At 45.1% G+C, this 19,185-nt stretch overlaps 1 pseudogene; it reads right to left on the reverse strand.

The window, feature by feature from the left end:
* Positions 1-18,250: 18,250 nt before the first annotated feature.
* On the reverse strand, positions 18,251-18,781 carry LOC143385441 (protein tyrosine phosphatase type IVA 1 pseudogene; annotated as a pseudogene).
* Positions 18,782-19,185: the final 404 nt, after the last annotated feature.

The following is a 19,185-nucleotide window of genomic DNA, read 5'->3' on the forward strand; positions in this document are numbered from 1 at the left end:
ATGCCATTCTTGAAGGCTCTGATTTCTGACTTAAGTACCTCCCAGAGACCTCACCCCCCCAAATGCCACTGGGGATTATTATTCAACATATGAATATTGGGGTGTAGCTCAGTGGCCAAGCATTTACCTAGTGTGTGTGAGGCCTTGGGTTCTATTTCCAACACTTCAAAAAAAAAATTAAAATTAAAATTAAAAAAAGCAGAGGTGGGTTCATGTCAACATATGAATTTTAAGGGAACACATTCAGTGCATAACACATATGTGCCCCTTTGTTCCCAGGTGTTTTTCTAGGCTATTTACCCAGCGTTCTGCATCGTCCTGGTTACTAGTAAAATTAAACATTTCTTCATTTGCAATTTTTATTCTTATGTGTTGCTTGTTAATATTCTTTGTCCAATTTTCCACTGCTTTAGTATTTTTATCTTATTGTTTTTTTTTTTAAATAAAAATCTTGATATACCTGGCTATCAATTCTTGGGTTATTATATATGTCGACAATACCTTCTTTCAGACTGTTGCTTCTCTTTTAACCGATTTTAAGAATATTTTTCAATACGTAGGGAATCATTGAGTTTCATGGTCAAATTCATCAATGCTTTTCTTTAGGACTTCTGAGTTTTTGTCTTACTTAAGAAGGGCCTATATCAACAATATCTTTTTTTTGTATTGGGAATTGAACTCAGGGGCACTCAACCACTGAGCTACATCCCCAGCCCTTTTTAATATTTTATTTAGAGATAGGGTCTTGCTAAGTTGCTTAGGGCCTTGCTAAGTTGCTGAGACTGGCTTTGAACTCACAATCCTCCTGCCTCAGCCTCCCAAGCCACTGGGATTACAGGTGTGTGCTACCACGCACCCAGTTGCTTTTTGCTTTTTAATAATCTAGAATATACCTTTGAGGATGATGAAAAGTGGGTATCTATTTTCTTTCTCTAATGAATAAATAATTTGTTGGATAAGCCATTCCTTTTCAACCATTTGAAATCTTATTTTTATTTATTTTTTTGGGGGGGGCAGGGAGCATGGGAGACTGAGCCCCATCCCCAGCCCTGTTTTGATTTTATTTAGAGACAGGGTCTCACTGAGTTGCTTAGTGCCTCGCCATGGCTGAGGCTGGCTTGGAACTCGAGATCCTCCTGCCTCAGCCTCCTGAGCTGCTGTGATGACAGTTGTGCAGCACAGCGCCCAGCAATATCTTGCTTTTATATTATAATACACTGACTGTCCACACCTCTAGGGCATTTCCTTAGTATAGTTTTCTATCTTAACATCGGAGCCACGTTTTGCCTACTTTTAGCTTTTGAGGTTGCTCTCCCAGAGCTTCACAGGGAATGGAGAGGAATTTCTACACACATAACCAAGAGAATGACTCATTTCACCCGCGTTGGCTCAGACGCCTCCCCGGGAACTCTGACTCCCAGCCTTCCTTGTTGACTGAGGCCGTGGAGGGCTCCTGCTCACCTACAGGAGCCTCGGGAAGCTTTCCCACTCGCTCTTTATGGATAAACAGTGACACTTATTAATAATCTCAGAGAAAGAACACTCCGCATTTGATCCAGGCCCGGGTCTACTTCTCAAACCCTCAAGACCCCTCCCAGGTTCTGTCTCTCCCCAGGATAAGGAGGACAGGAGGATCCATTTGCCTCTGGGCTGACCCTGCCTTGAGTATGAAAACACGTGGCCTGTCCCCCACGTGGCCTCTGCAGGACAACCCCTCCGTGGCCCTTCAGGAGTTATTCCAGAGCCTCTGGGGATGTGGTGATAAAGGCTCTCGGGCCCTGCTATGGCCTTGCTAGCTTTAGAATGTGCCAAGTCAGTATCAGAACCATCAAATTTTTTATCCTGACCTGAAATAAGAAATGCAAAGTCCAGTCTCACCCCGGATCACAGCATATATATATATATATATATATATATATATATATATATATATATATATATATATTGGGGCTGGATTTTGTTATATTTTTTTTGTTTGTTTGTTTCTGAGGCTGCTTCCAGCTCCAGACAGTGAGCTCCTTCAAGGCAGAGACAGTGTCTTCTGCCTCTTTGGATCTCCTCCTCCCACGCGGCACCCAGTATGAAGCAGTTAGACCTTTACAGTGGCCTGCGCCCCAGTGGCTGGTCCTGTCACCAGCGCCAACATCGCCCTAATTACATAAAGCTATTTTTTTAGCCCCTATCGCTCATCACCCCGCCATTTCCACTTGCTCCTTGGCCTCCCCAGGAGGCCGTGGTATCATTTCTCTGTCTCCATATGGCTCCATTGTCGGTGTGACCCCCGCCCGGCTCCATTAGCGTCTTTTACATTAAGTCAGATAACTGCACGGGGCACGGGGCTCTTCTCCGCTTGATCAGCGAGCCCCCGAGCCCACAGCTGAACCATTGACTTAATTGGCATGAAATAAGGAAGCCATCTGCTCCGTGGAGTTGATCTTTTAAGTGTTACCCTCCTATCTGCTGTGAAATTTCTTGGCCACTTGGAAAGAACATGGATGTCAGATGGTAGGTCACATTAAAAAAAAAAAAAAAAAAAAAAAAAAAAAGTTGCAAGGGTTTAAGGGAAGTTGAAGAATGGGATGGTGCTTTTGGTAAACTGCCTTTTTCTTTCCTCTTAGCACTTATTGGTAGCTGCTGGGTTGCATATTAATCTGCTCATCTGTGTCTCTCTTGAGGGGCACCCATCCGGAAGGGACTTGGTTTCTTATGCTTCCTGTTGAGACCCAGCTCCTAGAATACGGGACCTACCTTCATGTGGCTGCCAATGAGGTCTGATTTTGCAGGGACTTAGATTTGGTGTTGCAAGTGGTCCACTGGGCATGCCCGGTACATGGAAAGAGGATGCGGAGGTTGACACGGGGAGGGATCTAAAGATCAATCTGAAAAGCTCCACGCCTGTCATAAATTTGATTTGAATGTAGGATGGACTTGATATTCAAAGTGCCTCATCCAGAGAAGCAGGGAGGGAGAGGTGGCCCCGCGGGGGGTGGGGGGGTGGGGGGTGTCAGTTTGGACCTTGGGAATGTGTTTAATTTTTTTGAACCTACGTGTCCTCATTTATAGTACTTATCACTTCCAAATTATAAAAGTTAAAGAGATAATGCCTATTAAATACTAGCCAACACTTAGAACACTTACCACATGGCAGGTGATCTTTCAAGTATTATGGAGATACTGATTCATGGCAGCTCTTGGGAGAGGGAACCATTGTTATTCCCCGTCTGGATAAGCTGGAGATGATAAAGCCTCCCCACCAGGCTGCGGATGTCAGCAACAGCTCACCCTGGAAGCTTGTCATGAGGGGCCCTGCTCCAGCCAGGGGGCTGCAACCAGTCTTGTTTTCAATGCAACGTCCTGGGAGCTGGTGAACCCCAAACCTCCCTCTCCATACCCTCCTTTCTCTCAGCTTCCAGTTCACCCAAATATCCTCAGACTTCCACTCTGATTTCCCACTGCGGCTTTGTCCTGGAGCATTGAAGGACTTCGGATACCTTGGTAGTTCCCTTTAAACCCTGTCCCCAGTGGTGGAAACAGGCTGTCTGCTTGGACCCAAACACAGGGCCTAGGCCTTCGTTCTTGCAACTTACTTACTACCCTGTCTGACCCTCCCCAGCATCCCCGATGTCTAGAGAAGGGGAGCGAGGTCGGGCTGGCCTGGATCGACACACTGGTTATCTGCCCTTACACACCTGGCCTTCCATGCACTCCGGAGCCAGCCTTGGTTGGGATCCCAGCACCACGCTTCCCAGATGGGAGGACTTGGCACCTTTCTTGTGATCACGGAGGGGCCGGCGAGGCAGGAGGAGGCAGTCTGCCCAACCTCTCTCTTACAGCTATACCCTACCCTTCCTGTCTGGGCCTGCCATGTTCCAAGCCCTTCTCCTCTATTGGGTCAGAACCGTGGGTAAGACCTTCTCTGGGAGACCAAGGACTCCAACACCATCCATGATTTTGAGAGTGTTTTCGTCAGGTTTTTTTTTTTTTCTGCAAAGACCAAAAGACCCGACAAGAACAATTAGAGGCGGAAAAGTGTATTTGGGGGCTCTCAGTTTCAGGGTTCTCAGTCCCTAGACAGCTGACTCCATTGGTCTGGATCGGAGAGGACAGGGTGGTGGGCGTGTGGGGTCAGAGGAAAGCAGCTCAAGACCTGGGCCCAGGAACCAGAGACAGAGAGAGCTCTGCTCAACAAAGACAAAATACAAACCCCAAACCTATGTCCCCAGGGGCCCACCTCCTCCAGCCATGCCCCACCTGCCTACAGTTACCACCTAGTTAGACCCTATCGGGGATCGATGCACTGATTAGGTCAAACCTCTTACAGCCCCATCACTTCATCTGTAAATTTTCTTGCATTTTGGGGGGAACACCTCCTCTTGAAACCACAGCAGAGGGCAAAGGTGTTCCAGGAGCAAGGGAGAGTCTAGACCACACAGAACACAATATTTCATGCAGGGAAATGAAAAATAGAAAAAAATATATTTTAAAAATTTCTGTTTAAGGGACATCTCTGCAGTGCTCTCTTTACGTGCAGTGGGCTAAGCACAGGACACATGTTATCATGTTATGACCTTTAGTCTCCTCAAAAACCCTGCACGGTAGGTTCTTTTAAACCCATTTACAGCTGGAGAAACTGAGGCACAAGAGGATGAGTCGGGCCAGGGCGTCACAACACAGAAGGTGAGGTCAGTGTTGGGAACAGCTCGACACCCTCTGAACTTGCTTTCCTGGTCCTCAAGTCTTTGGAAAGTGTCCCAGGCTCAGCGTCTAGAAGCGGCAGCTCCTCCCTCCTTCTGTCCCCCTCCTCTTCTGTCTTTGCGTTCCTCATTTTCAATGACACCCCTTCCCTTGGGGACATCATTTTTGTTTTCTGACCATCTCCGTCGGTCTCACATTTTATTCCTTCATTCAAGTAGTTATTCAGATTCCACCGTGTCCCCAGGCACCGTGCTGGGCCCCCACGACCCTGTCTTCCTGGAGGTCACATTTTAATTGACGTGGGGAGACAATGGACATATCAGCTCTTGCACGCTCGCAGCCATCTGAAAGAGTAATGAGCACCATCAAGGAGACAGGGCAGGCTGACACAGGAGGTGCCCGGACCACCAGGGCAATGCTCTTAGAGGAGGGACACAGGTGCTCAGATTTGAGCCATGAGAAGAAACAGGCGACTCACAACAGAAGGGCAAAGAATTCCAAGTGGAGGGACTAGCAAGTGCGAGACATTAGAGATAGGAATGACCTTGCTACGCTCCAGACACGGAGAGCGGGGAGCACTATGGGGTGGGGACTGGAGAGATGTGCAGAGCTTTCTGTTACCTTCCAGAACATTCCAGAAGTTACAGGTCTGACTTTCCCTTTCCAGACTTGGCTTGTGCCATGTCTTCAACTCATTGGAGATCAATGACTGGAGCCTGGTGGAAGGAACCACTTGACCCCAGGAGGACTCCAGGTTCAGCAACTTCCTACGGTCGATCTCATTTCTCACAGAAGACTCCTTTGAAAGAGTGAGTTAACTCCTCTGCGCGGTAGTGAGAAGTGACTTCTGTCCAGGGCTCCCTCCAGGAAGGAAGCTACGGTGGCTTCCGGAATCCTGGCTGGGTTGGAGTCAGTCCAAACAGGTGGGCAGAGAACTGGAGAGCTTTTGACCATTAGCTGGCTGATATTCTGCATGGAAAACTTGTAATCAACAAACATCACTGGGCTGGGGATATAGCACAGTTGGTAGAGTACTTGCCTCAAATGCACAAGGTCCTGGGTTCAATCCCCATCACCACCAAAATAAAAGAAACAAATGTCACCAACCTGGTGGCTTTTGATCTCTGGATGCCTCTCTGGTTCGAATCTGCCTGTCCTTTGGCTTTCCCGCATCCTCCTACCCAACCACCGTGAGTCAGACTCCTTGGGAGCCCAACTGGGTGGGTTTTAAAGAAGATGCTCTATGTAAGGAAATACATAGAGGGTACTAAAGAGATGTGGCCTTCAATCTGACCGTTCTACAAACGTGTACAGAGCATGCATGCTAAGGAGATCCTAGATGCAACTAAACTGTTTTAGGAGGCAAATCTGTCCCTTGATTTAGGACCTAGGATCTGATTCAAGGATATCCTCAGTGTGTACTTTCTACATATTTAGACACAAGAATAGTTGAATTGTGTCCAGTCTGTCTTCGGAGCGTTCTTTCTACAGATTTGTCCACTAGAAGAGCTTTAGAATAACAGAATTTAATCAATCCTACCTATCTGTGATGGTTTGGAGGTGAGGTGTCCCCCCAGAAGCACACATTTGAGACAATGCAAGAAGGTTCAGAGGAGAAATGATTGAGTTGCAAGAGTCTGAACCCAATCAGGGATTTAATCCCCTGATTAACTGAGTGGTAACTGAAGGCAGGTGGGGTGTGGCTGGAGGAGGCGGGGCCTTGGGGGCGTGGCTTTGAGGTATATATTTGTGTTTGGCGAGTGGAGTCTCTCTGTGCTTCCTGATCACCGTGGGGGCTGCTTCCCTGGGCCACACTCTTCCACCATGATGACCCGCCTCACCTGGAGCCCCAAGGAATGGAGCCGGCTTTCTGTGGACTGAGACCTCTGAAACTGTGAGCCCTCCAATGAGCATTTCCTCCTTTGAAGATTGTTCTGGTCGGGTACTTTAGTCACAGCCGTGAAATAGCTAAGACATTGTCTGTCTGGATATGTGGATATGGGTATGCAGATTATCTAAGATGGATGGTGAGATCTGTGTGACTTCGCATATGTATGTGTGTGTGACACAGAGAGAGAGAGAGCCACATGGACCCAATCCAACCCTTCTAGTCATGCAGGTACCTGCAGAGAGGCCACGCTAAGATGCTTGCTCCCAGTCAACCGTCCTAGTGAGCGACGTGCATGAGCGCCCACCCCGGATCCTGAATCCCCTCCAGTACCCTGCGGTAAGGGGCGTTCAGGGCACACAGCTGTGTATTTGCTCTGGAACGCTCTCCAATCTGACTTGGCACAGCAGCCTCCCAGGTCTTTGATGACCAGAAGCTGACCGCGCTACTGTCCAGGGAAGCCCTCAGCTCCTGAGGGCAGCAGTGTCACGTGACCTCTTAGGCGGGAGGATCCGAAGACGCCTGGGCCCCGAGGACACTTAGGGATCCGAGGCTAAGAAACCTGAACTTGGTTGCTCGCTTGCGGGGCTGACGGGCAGTGGCGGCTTTCTTTATCTGGGAAGCTGGAGGGCAGCCGGTCGGTGGGAATTTGAGTTCAGGTGAAACTCCTCTTGTGGGGGCGGCAGAGACATCATCATTGCCTGACACTCTGAAGACCCTGTCTAGCGCCACTCATCGGGTTTCCTGCTTGCTTAAAGCCTTCCGTTCTTGGGTTCTTCCTCTTGCACATCTTGAATCTCTCTCCTTTCACACTTGGCTCCGCAAAACCTGGTTCCTTCTCCGTGCTCACTGAGTTCCAGCCACACCAGCCGCCCTTTTCTTGTTCGCATCATGCTCCTTTCTGCCCCTGGGCCTTTGCACATGTTGTTTCCTTTGCTGGGAGCGCATCCCCGCTGTTATTTAAATTTTATTCTCCCTTCAGACATCAACTCGAATGTCACTTCTTGCAGTCTTTTCCCTGAAAGAAGAGTTTCTTTAAGGAAAGATTCCTCATAGGCACCCGGTAGCCTTTCTGCGCTGTACTCTCGTGGATTTATTTATATTATTCTCGTGTTGGTTTGCTCCTGATCTGCCTTCCCCACCGGCATGCAATCTCCAGGAAGGCAGTACCAAACAGACTCTTTTCTTTCTTTATTATTCTATCCTCAGTGTTAAACGTAGGAGCCGGAATCCCTCAGGTACTCATTAAATATTTGCAGAATATATGAATGAGCCCTTAGAACGTGGCCATTCAAGTTGAAACTATCCACCTGTGAAATTGGGGGGGGGGGGGTCTCAGTCCAACTCCATTCATTGCCTGGCCCCTAGTAAGGGCTCTGTAAATACTGCTGACCACCTGACAGATATGGAAAGAGGGAATGAGGGATGTTGTCCAAGCAGCTCGCTGCCCTGGATCTTTCCTGTCCAGCCTATCAACTCAGCCACGGGCATCCCTCAGACGTCTGCATCCACCTGCACCCTGGTGTCCTCTGAGATGCTCTCCAAATTCTGCCTCCAAAACCCACTTGCTCTGGGTTGCTTCCTCTCTGTGGCTGATGATCTGCATTTGTTCCTATCCCTTCTCTTTGTACGCGTGGTGGACCCAACAATTCCATGTCCTGTCCCTAAACACAAGCCAGTCCTCCTCTGGGACTCTGATATTGGTCTTTTTTTGGGGGGGTGGGGTTCTGTCCTGGAAGCCTTGGATTGGTTCCAGGTTTCTCCCAAGCTCAATTGCTCTTTAGAGACCACAGTCCTGACCACAGCCACTGGGTCCCAATAAAGGTGGGGACATGGGATAGCCATTCACCACTCTGTTATTGCTCATTAGGACAATTAACTGGTCACCCATAAACGTATAAAACCAGAAAACAGAGTGGCCTGCATTTTAACTACCTAACAGTCCAGGCTCCAGAGCCAGACCTCTTTGTCTGACCAGATGGGCCATCTGTGGATCAGTTACATTGGCCACTGGCCACTCCATCCTCCTGGTTTATCATCCTATGAGTGGCCAAGTGTGGTGCTGGCCTCGTTTCCTGGCAGGCCTTGGCCGTGGGAAGAATTGTGAAGGACCAGGGATAGCAGCGGTGTTGGGACCTGGGACAGGTCCCGCCACCCCATAGAGCTGCTTGGCGATTTCCTCCCAGGACAGGAGCTACTGGCCCGATAGGCTTTGGGTCTGTGCAAAATCATTCCTAGACTTTTGGGGAAATCACCTCTGCTACTCACCTCTGCTATCCTAGTTTTCCAGTTTGGGCAAAATACACGGAAGAATCTGAACTTCTTGAGACTTCTACCTCTGCTAAAGATTAGGACCAGCTGGGAAGTTTTAAAAATCCTAGTGACTAGCTCCATCTTAGAACAATTAAGAGAGACTCCAGGTTTGTGTGTGTGTATGTGTGTGTGTGTGAGTGTGTCTGTGTGTGTGTGTGTGTATAACACACACCCAAGATTGAACTCAGGGGCCTATTTTATTTAGAGACAGGGTCTCACTGAATTGCTTAGTGCCTCGCCATTACTGAGACTGGTTTTGAACTCGAAATCCTCCTGCCTCAGCCTCCCAAGTCGCTGGGATTACAGGTGTGCCACTGCATTGCACCTGGCCCTGTATTTTAGTGTGCACCAAGGCAGAGAATCACTGATCTAGGACGGTGCTTCTTCAAAGCGAATGTGCATAAGAGACACCCACAGGACACGTTTGACTGCAGGACCCCAAACCCCAGCTCCAGAAACTGCAATTCAGCCTCTCTAGAATCAGGGCCTAAGAAAAGGCATTTCCAACAGGCTCCTGGCTGATGCTGTTGTTGCCTAGCAACAAACCACACAGCGAGAACCTCTGTTCTAGAGCTTCGGTACCAGGTGTATAGACCACCATGCGGCAGCCTAGGTGCCATTCAGGAGCTTGCTAGAAATTTTAAAAATCTCAAGTCCATCCCAGAAGGGTCAGAGGAGGACCCATATTTTAAAGGGGCCCTAAGTGATTTGTATGGACACTAAGAACTGAGGAGCATTAACATGCAGGAGGTACAAAAGTGTGTATAGGGTGGAGCTTCCACGTCCCTTTTCCCCGTAGTCGCTACGCCCGCTCCCGTGGGCTCGTCTCTGTTCCCCTGCTGGGACAGAATCCCCGTCGTTCATCTCAGTTCCAACAGACTTGGTGTCTGAGCTGGGCCTTCTCAGGCTCAGACAGACCATGGTCACTTTCCTCAGATGGTCCCAGTCCAGGCCACGCCCACTCTGCCTCGGTTTACCCAGCAGGCCTTTGGAGTTCTGAATGGGAAGATCCCCAGCCAAAGCGTTTGCCGTCGGCCTGGGCTGACTCTGGGCTCCCCCTTCTTGCCTGGGATCCTCTCCAACTTCATCCCGGCCACTGAATTTGGGCATCTTCAGATGATGATGTCTCTTAAGTGATGCCCCCAAATTGCTGGGGCCTTTGGGGCCGTGTGTACCGGGTCCAACTGATCATCCTGCGATGGTCCAGCCCTACAGCGAGGCCATTTTCTGGACGTCTGTCCACACTGGCTGAATTTCCAGAGCCCAGGATACGTAAGACTGAGGTCCCCCTGAGTTATGCAGAAAAGAACTGGGGTCCCATGCCACTCGGGGGAGGACACTGATGTGCCTGCGTGATATCCTTAAGGCCAGAGAAGCTACTGTAGGCAAAGTTTCACACCAGAAATGTGCGGTATCTCGAGTGGGAACAGGGCATGCATTGAAACATTGGTTAAAAGGAAAGTAGAAGACAAAATATTTTCCTAAAAGTGTGGACGGATCTGTACAGGGAGAGATTGCAGAAGGGTCCCCTAGGAACTCTTGCTCTGATGGTTTTTAAAGGGTGACTCAGCAAGAATGACTCACTCGTCTGGGATCAATTAGGGATTAACACCGTGGAAAACAAGGTCAGACTCTGTGATTTTTTTTAGAACTGCTTCTAAGCCGAGGAATTAGCCCATAACAATGATAATAATGATAGCTGTTCTCTCTTGAATGACAGGCACTATTTCGGGTTGTGTCTATGCATTGTCTCAGGGTCAGCACATTTTTGCTGTAAAGGGCCAGATAGTAAATATTTTAGGTTTTGTGGGCCGCAGCACCTCCAGCCTTCCTGCGTAGCCCAAGAGCAGCCGTAGATAAGACACAAACAAATGGACGCCTGTGTTCCAATAAAATGTTACTTGTAAAAAGAAAAAGGGCAGTCGGCTGGGTTTGGTACATAAGCAATGTTTTCCGTCTCCTCCTGCATTATCACATTGACCTTCGTGATACTGTGAAGCAGGTACTTTGGTGATTCCCTGTGTTACAGAAAAGGCCACTGTATGTTGGAGAGATGGAGCAATTGGCTTGAGATCCAGAGATTCCAGGTCAGGGTTTCCTATTATCAAGGGGAACCCTTCTGTCCTCAAAGGAGTGTCCTCATTTGGGGGTCCCTGGGTCACAGACTTAGTTCTTCAGCTATTTAATAATTATGGGGCAGCTGCAGGTACGAGGCATCTGCTTGATTTTTTTCACAGTATCATCTCATTTAACGGACAGGAGAGCTGTGGAGGTAGGTGCTGTGAACCTGGTGAGGGCGGAAAGTTCCCAGAGCATGAGGAGGGTGCCTAAGGTCCAGCTGAACTGAGAAGATGGGCAGGGGTCAGACAGGAGGACCTCTGGATCTAGGTTTAGAAATTTGGGCTGATTTCTTCTCCAGACCATCTTGCCTTCAGATTTAAAAAGTCTTTGACAACTTGTCAAAGTGATACATGTTTATTGCAGAGGAATTGGAACAATCATAAAAATAAAGACAATAACATAATCCACCACCCCAAAATAGACTCCACTGCTAATCAGACACTTTTCTCCCATCTTGATACGTGATTCTTTTCCATGTACAATTATATAACAAGTGAAATGTTTTATAAGTTTGTTAGTTACACTTGAGCATGCATTTTCTTATGTGATAAAATTTTAATAAAAGCACTATTTTAATGAATGTGTATTTTCCATCACATGATGGGACATGATTTTAACAATTTAGATACTTTCCATTTTTTTTTTTACCTTACAACTGCTTTAGTTACGTTATATTCAGAAAGAATTTAATTAAGAATTAACATTGTAGATATTCAAGGTATACAATGTGAGGATTTGACAAATGTATGTATTATTTAATCCTTCATACAATTAACACATTCATCACCACTCATAGTTACCATTGTGTGTGTGTATGAATGTGTGTGTGTGTCTAGGGAAGTAACACTCATTCATAGAAACAAAGACTAGAAATGAAGTTGAGGACTGAGGGGTATAGAAAATTTGAAAATGTTTTCAAAGGGTGCAAATAGTCAGATATAATATTAAAAAGTTCTGGAATCTAATATATAGCATGGTGACTATTATTTATAAAACTGTGTTTTTTCCTTGAAAATTAGTTACATTCTTATATATAAATCTTTAAATCTCCAGTCATTTTCCAATTATAAATTCCCAGAAGCAGTTTCAATTATTTTAATATTGACCCAAAGGGTTTTAGTTATTTTTAAAGTTTTTTTTTTTATGCACAATTCCAGATTGGATCTTTTAGAAATTTGTGCTCATCGTCATTTCTCTAGATAGGTCAGATTTGCCTTACTCCAAATCAATCAATATTTTTAAAATTTGTTCATAATTTTATGTATTAACATATTACAGTTTTACACTGTCTTTTATTGATAAACAATGCGGTTTTATGGTTTTCTTGTTGATTTGTCAGAGCTCTCTATATATGAAGGACATTAATGGTTCTTTTCCTGTTAAATATATAACTTCCAGATTTTATTTGACTTAACAGAAAGGTACTTACTTGAAATCTTCTCTCTAACAAAGGATATGCATTCATTACCATTCAATAAACTCAGCAGCAAGAGTGATAGAAATAAATATCCTTTGTCCTTTATCACAACTTTTACTTCTATGAGTAGAATTTTCCAGGTAACTAAAATTCACTGAGTTTAGCAGCTTCCCCTAGATATCTGGAACAGACTACATACTTGAGGGTTTATCTTTGCATATGTGAAATTCAGGGTTAGAAATCAACCCAGATAGGAGGCACCACATGACACAGAAAGGAGTTTATTGGGACTGATGATTGGCACCAAGAAAAGCGTTGACTTTGTTCTGTGGACAAAGTCATTAGTTCATCCTTCTTTCAGGTAGATACAAGGAGGCAAACAAAACATATAATAGACACTTTACTGAGAAGGCAACTTAATGGAAGACTGGTAGAAACTTTATTTTCAATTTTTTCAGTAAATTTTAGAGAGAAGTGAAATATTACATGGCCTGACATCCCCCACCCCCAATCCTCAAGCCTCTTTTGTTGTGAGGAGAAATAATCCTTTGTATAAGGCAAGTCTCTTATTTGGGGATAATAAAATTTCTTTCTATGTGCTGGCATGGGGTAGGGTAATGAGGTTCAGTCTTGGTGCTATTGATATTCTGGACCAGATTATAATTATGTGTTTTGGGGACTAAAGAATGGATTAGCAAATGAGTGATCCGATCATTGCATTTAAATATTGGAAGAATTAAGATTGGAAAAAAATTGCTCTTATTTTCCCCTTTTGTCCATGGGGATAAAGTAATTACAGAGAAAAATATATTGGAATCCGCACAGGAAGTCTGCGTTATAATGTATCCTATGCAAAGGAGGGATGCTCTCCCTGCAGATTGGTGAGTTCTCATCCATGGAGACGCAGCATTCAAGAGACTGGATGCCTCTAGGCAGGGTGCTAGGCATCCTGTACAAGACACTCATACCGAAGACGGAGGATTCAAAGTTTCAGAGCATCTTCTGCCCCACAGGAGTCTGTATATCTGGGCTTTGTTGTATTTCTTTTTACATATTTCATATTCAAATAGTATTTCCACATGAGGAACTTGTTTCTCTTAAAACAGAAGGCAAACTTTTCTAGAGTGTTCAAAAAACCATCACATGTGTCACAAAAACTAGCTTCTCGGAGCCTCTGGAGAGAGAGAGACAAAGATACATTGAAGAATTGAAGTCAGGGGGTCTCCTGTCGAACTGAGCTCCATTTCCACGGTCCTCAGATGGAAGAGTCTTTGTGGTCTCTCTACCATGTGGCTGAAAGCAAGCAATCCAGTCAATTCAGCAGGGAGGGTGCAGCAGAGGTTTGTGTGTGTATGTGGGCGCACACACACACACACACACACTCACACACACTCACACACTCAGCTATCACTCTGGGGCAGATTCCAGTTTCCATGATGGGTGGAGATTTCATACCAATTTGAACTGAGCTCTGATTTTCTGAAGCCTTGAACTTGCAGAGGGGCCTGGTTCCTTTTCTTCTTCTCACTAGAAGCTAGAGGTCAGCAGAAGGCCAGGGCCAGCAGGAGACTTTTCCACCAAAGGACATGGATCTGCAGAGGACAAAAGTTAGCAAGAGACAAGGCAGGGCCCGCAGGAGCCTCGGGCTGGCAGGAGCCAGGGTCAGCAGGAGCCGTGAGTCAACGGACGTCAGGAGTCCGCAGGAGCTGAGTCCGCAGGAGCCATGGGTCAGGAGGAAACCACGAGTGGGCAGAAGCCGAGCGTCCTCAGAGGCCATGAGAGACCGTCTTCAGCAGGATCTTTTGTTCTGCAGGGCCTTGGGTTAGCAGGCCTAAGAACCATTGTCCATAGGAAACACAGGAGACCCCCCCCCCCGCCCAGCACGTGATGGGACCAGGGGACAAAGGACACACAAAAAAGATGGAAGATCCAGACCTGGAGGTGGCCGTGGCCGTCAGGTTGTGGAAGCCACAATTACACAAAAGTGACAAAATAAACCAGAGGCTGGGAGAGAACACTTAGTAATAATAGCATCTGCAAAGCACGTAGGATAAGGAAGTCCCCATCCCGATAGGGCGGGGAGCGAGGTGCTCCTGAGATGGCGTGAAATACCGGGTGTTTAGAAGAGTGCCGAATCGCAATGACCCAGTTCTTGAAGAACATTCTAGCCTCTGTGAGAACGGGCCATTTGGCACCTGAGAGTCTTGTCTTTCCTAACTTTCCAGATATCCTCCTCATAAACCACTACTATGGTACTATCTTTTTCTTTAGGGGGTGCCTACAGGAAAGTTTTCAGACATAGTATTCAAGCTTGATAGGTTCTGGACACTTCATGACGTTATTCCTTCATTATTTTTCAAAAATAATGTCTAATTTGTTCCCAGCCACCTTCTAACTAAAGTTTTCACAAAATATATTCTTAGAGGTACAAAGTTTTCAGGAGAACTGAGAACTACTAGGTTTTCTACCTATCAGGAGAGATGCCCATTACCAAAAGTTCAGATCAGCAGATTAGGCCCAGGTCTGCCCCGCTGACCAGCAGACCCACTCTGGAGCTCAGGCCCTGGCCTAGGACTGCCTCTGCCACCCCCCGCAGGAGCCCAGGTTCATGTTAGACCCAGGTCCCCCCACCAGTCAGTAGACCCCCCTCTGGAGTTCAGGCCCAGCACCACCCCCTGGGCCCACCTGGGAGTCCAGGCCTAGCCCACTTCCATCTCGGGACTCTGCAGCCATCAACATAGCCCTCCCCACGCAGTAGCTTCCACCTTGGGACAACAGACAAGGCCCAGGAGCAGCTGCATCTCAGAACAGGCAGCCCAGACCAGTATAAGGCCCACCCTTGCAGCCCCATCCCTAAAAGTGATGGCATCCATCTTGGGACACGCCCACTGCTATCTCAAGTCACCTTTACTATGGCGCCACCACCTTTAGTCACAGTGACTTCCATCACAGGGACACCGGCAGGGTCAGGAAGCCTGACACCAAGGTGAGATACAGATAATCTGCATGGATACTGTAAGATTATAGGGTAGAGTTTGTAACACCTGAGTTCCGCACTGCAAGAAAGGAGGACACAGAGACAACATGAAAAGTGCCCCAAACCCACCAGGATACTACCATAATAGAATCCATGGATGAAATGTCAGAGAAGGAGTCCAGAAGGTTCATAATTAAAATGATCTGTGCATTAAAGACAGACCTAGATGAGCAAATACAGGCAAAAATTGATCACTCCAACAAAAAGATAAGGGAGCAAATACGGACATCCATTGATCACACCAATAAGGAGATAAGGGAGCAAATACAGGGAGGAAAATATTACTTGAAGAAAGAGATTCTGAAAAAAAAAACACAATCAGAAATCCTTGAAATGAAGGAAACAATAAACTGAATAAAAAACTCAATAGAAAGCATCACCAACAGACTAGATCGCTTGGAAGACAGAACGTCAGATAATGAAGACAAAGTATACCATCTTGAAAATAAAGTTGCCTACACAGTGAAGATGGTAAGAAACCATGAGCAGAATATCCAAGAATTATGGGATAGCATCAAAAGACCAAATCTAAGAATTGTTGGGTTGGAGGAAGGCACAGAGATTCAAACCAAAGGAATGCACAATCTCCTCAAGGAAGAATATCAGAAAATTTCCCAAACATGAAGAATTAATTGGAAAGTCAAATACAAGAGGCTTACAGGATACCAAGTGTACAAAATTACAGCAGATCTACACCAAGCCACATTTTAATGAAAAATGCCTAGCATACAGAATAAGGATAGGATCTTGAAGGCCGCAAGAGTCAGGCATCAGATCACATATAGGGGGAGACCCATGCGTATCGCAGCAGATCTTTCAACCCAGACCCTCAAAGCCAGGAGATCCTGGAACAACATATACCAAGCTCTGAGAGGAAATGGATGCCAACCAAGCATCTTCTATCCAGCAAAATTTACCTTCAAATTTGATGATGAAATAAAAACCTTCCATGATCAACGAAAGTTTAAAGAATTTATAGTGAGAAAGCCCACACTACAGAGCATCCTCCGCAAAATATTCCAGGAGAAGGAAATAAAAAACAACAATGAAAATTGGCCAAGGGAGGACCTACGCTAAAGGAAAATCCAATCAAAGGAGAAACCAAGTCAAGTTTAAAACCAAAAATAAAACCAAAATGAGAGGGAATACAAATCATATTTCAATAATAACCCTGCATGTGAATGGCCTAAACTCATCAATTAAAAGACATAGACTGACAGATTGGGTTTAAAAAAAAAAAAAAGACCCAATAATATGCTACCTGCAAAAGACTCACCTCACAGGAAAAGACATCCACAGACTGAAGGTGAAAGAGTGGGAAAAATCATACCACTCACACGGGCCAAGTAAACAAGCAGGGGTTTCCATCCTCGTATGAGATAAAGCCGACTTCGAACAGAACTAGAGAAAAGGGGTCAAGAAGGATGTTTCATTCTGCTGAAGGGAACAAAACATAACAATCAACAAAACATGACAATCATAAATATCTATGGGGCATCGAGGTATATCAAACAACTCTTCTCGAATACAGGAACCAAACAGACACAACACAACAATACAGGCTGACTTCACTACACCTCTCCCACCACACATTCCCAGACAGCATAAATATATGGTGGAACTAACATTAATGCACATCACCATTTTATCAATTACATAATAAAACAAAATTATCAAGTATCCAAATATTAAGTTAGGCATGTAAAATATTAGATGTCTGCTCAATTCATCAGGAGAAACCCACCTTTTTCTCTTTTTTTTTGCAAGAGGTTGGGAATAAAAGAAAAAAAATCACATTTCAAACAAAAAATTGGTAAGCAACTTCTGGTAATTATGAAAAAAAATTACAAGAATTTCAGGAATTTTATGATTAAGAATTGTTTTAACTATAATAACAAAGCATCTCTTTTTAAAAAATATTTACTAAATTAAAGAGCATATATTCCAGAGGTTCTGCATGAGACAAAAGCAACATTTTACTAAAAATATTTAACAGCCCCCTCTCTTTCTCTTATTCAGGCCCTCCCTTTTAAGTTGCATCTCAAAGTGCAAACATTAAATTAACTGCAAGCCTTTGTTTTTTGGTCTGGAGACTTAAAGACATGTGCTTCTGTAAAAACTTAGGTTTTCAAAATGGAGGTTTCCCATAACAGCCAAAAAATAAAAGACTTAAAGAAAGACATTAAATAATCGCTGTAAGATTTGGTAAAAGTTAAAGAAAAAACAAACAACAAAACCAAACCTCAAACAAACAAAACCAAAAAACCCCAATAGGTAACAGCAAACCTGATGTGTACCGGTATGACTGTGGGAGATGTAAACATAAAACTGAGCAGGCAAATAATCCTACAGGCCCTAGAATGTTTGAAATGACTGAAGGAATGAATCACATAAGGTCTAGAGGGTTCTTAGTTCCTGGAATTTTGGTTTTGTACCATACTAAAAATATACAAGTATTGTGCTGGGTTATTTTGGCACCTAATCTTTCTACATTTCTTATGTAAGATTCTGGCGTGGAAACAGATTTAAAGACATTAACTCAATACGGCATGATTTCAGGAAAGGTCAACTGGTACAAATGATAAGCACATTTTAAATGGTGAACAGCAAGAATCTTTTGCTAAGTGTCCAAACAGGTTGATCATAACCCAGACACAGAGGTTGAAATTCTGTCAAGCTTGTGGCCTGGTAAAACGGCCAGACTTATTCACCCGGCCAACATTCTGACATGTGCTACAAATTAGGTACTGTCTTAAGTTTCACTTCCAAGGCAATAGCATCAGGCTCCCCAGTTTTGTTGAATGCAACAGTTGTTTCTATGACCATTGGAGTCTTGGAAATGCAGCTGCATGTTAGGATGGTACTTCTCCAAGTACAAAGGTTGCTTGCTATTAACACACCGCCTTTGTCTTATGAATTGTACTGCATCTCCATATTTCATTCTGCCTTCAGTCAATGACAAGGCAACAGGCACTGGAGCTCTCCCAAGGCCTGCAACACAATGAGCAGCAGTACAACCACCAGGTTCTTCTTGAAACTTAATTTCTATAGGACTTAACCAGTCATGGACAATTTGGTTGGACGGTGGTGCACCATCATCAAAAGGCCAATCAAGAACATGGAGGCCTTCTTTCTCCACAAGAGTCGTATCGTGAGTTGCTTCACATACACTTCCTATTGGGCTAGCACCTTACCTCTTAAGTTCCTCTATACATTTGTTGGAGGTTGCATTAGTTGGATTGTGTGTAATAAGAAATCTCACGATCTTGTCCGTGACTTCCACAGGAGCAGGGCGGTTCATTTGAGCCATGTTCATTTAATTTAAAAAAACACTCATTAGGGTTATGAAAGAATTTTAAAAATTGATTATAGAAATGATGCAAAGTAACGGAAATCTACCTCATAGACTGCACTTGATATTCTCAGTGCTTTGAGTATGAAGTTGGGAGTAACGGGAAATGAACCTTCTAACAAGAAGCAGCGATTCTTCAATCCAGGAAGAATCCAGGAAGTGCCCTGAGGTTTACCCCAGCCAGGTCAGAACTCTTGCAAAATGCTCGGTGGATTTTCAATTCAATACGTCTGTGTCCAGGTTAACCACTCTTATGGGGGCTTCTTGGTGGAGTAGTAGTGAATTTCTACCGTTCACTTGTCTGCATAGAGATCAGGCTGCGCCTGGCAGTAATCTCCACTGCCCTTAGAAACTCCGTAAAT

This window comes from Callospermophilus lateralis, chromosome 19 (assembly GCF_048772815.1).
Source record: "Callospermophilus lateralis isolate mCalLat2 chromosome 19, mCalLat2.hap1, whole genome shotgun sequence".
NCBI classification, from domain to species: Eukaryota; Metazoa; Chordata; class Mammalia; order Rodentia; family Sciuridae; genus Callospermophilus; species Callospermophilus lateralis.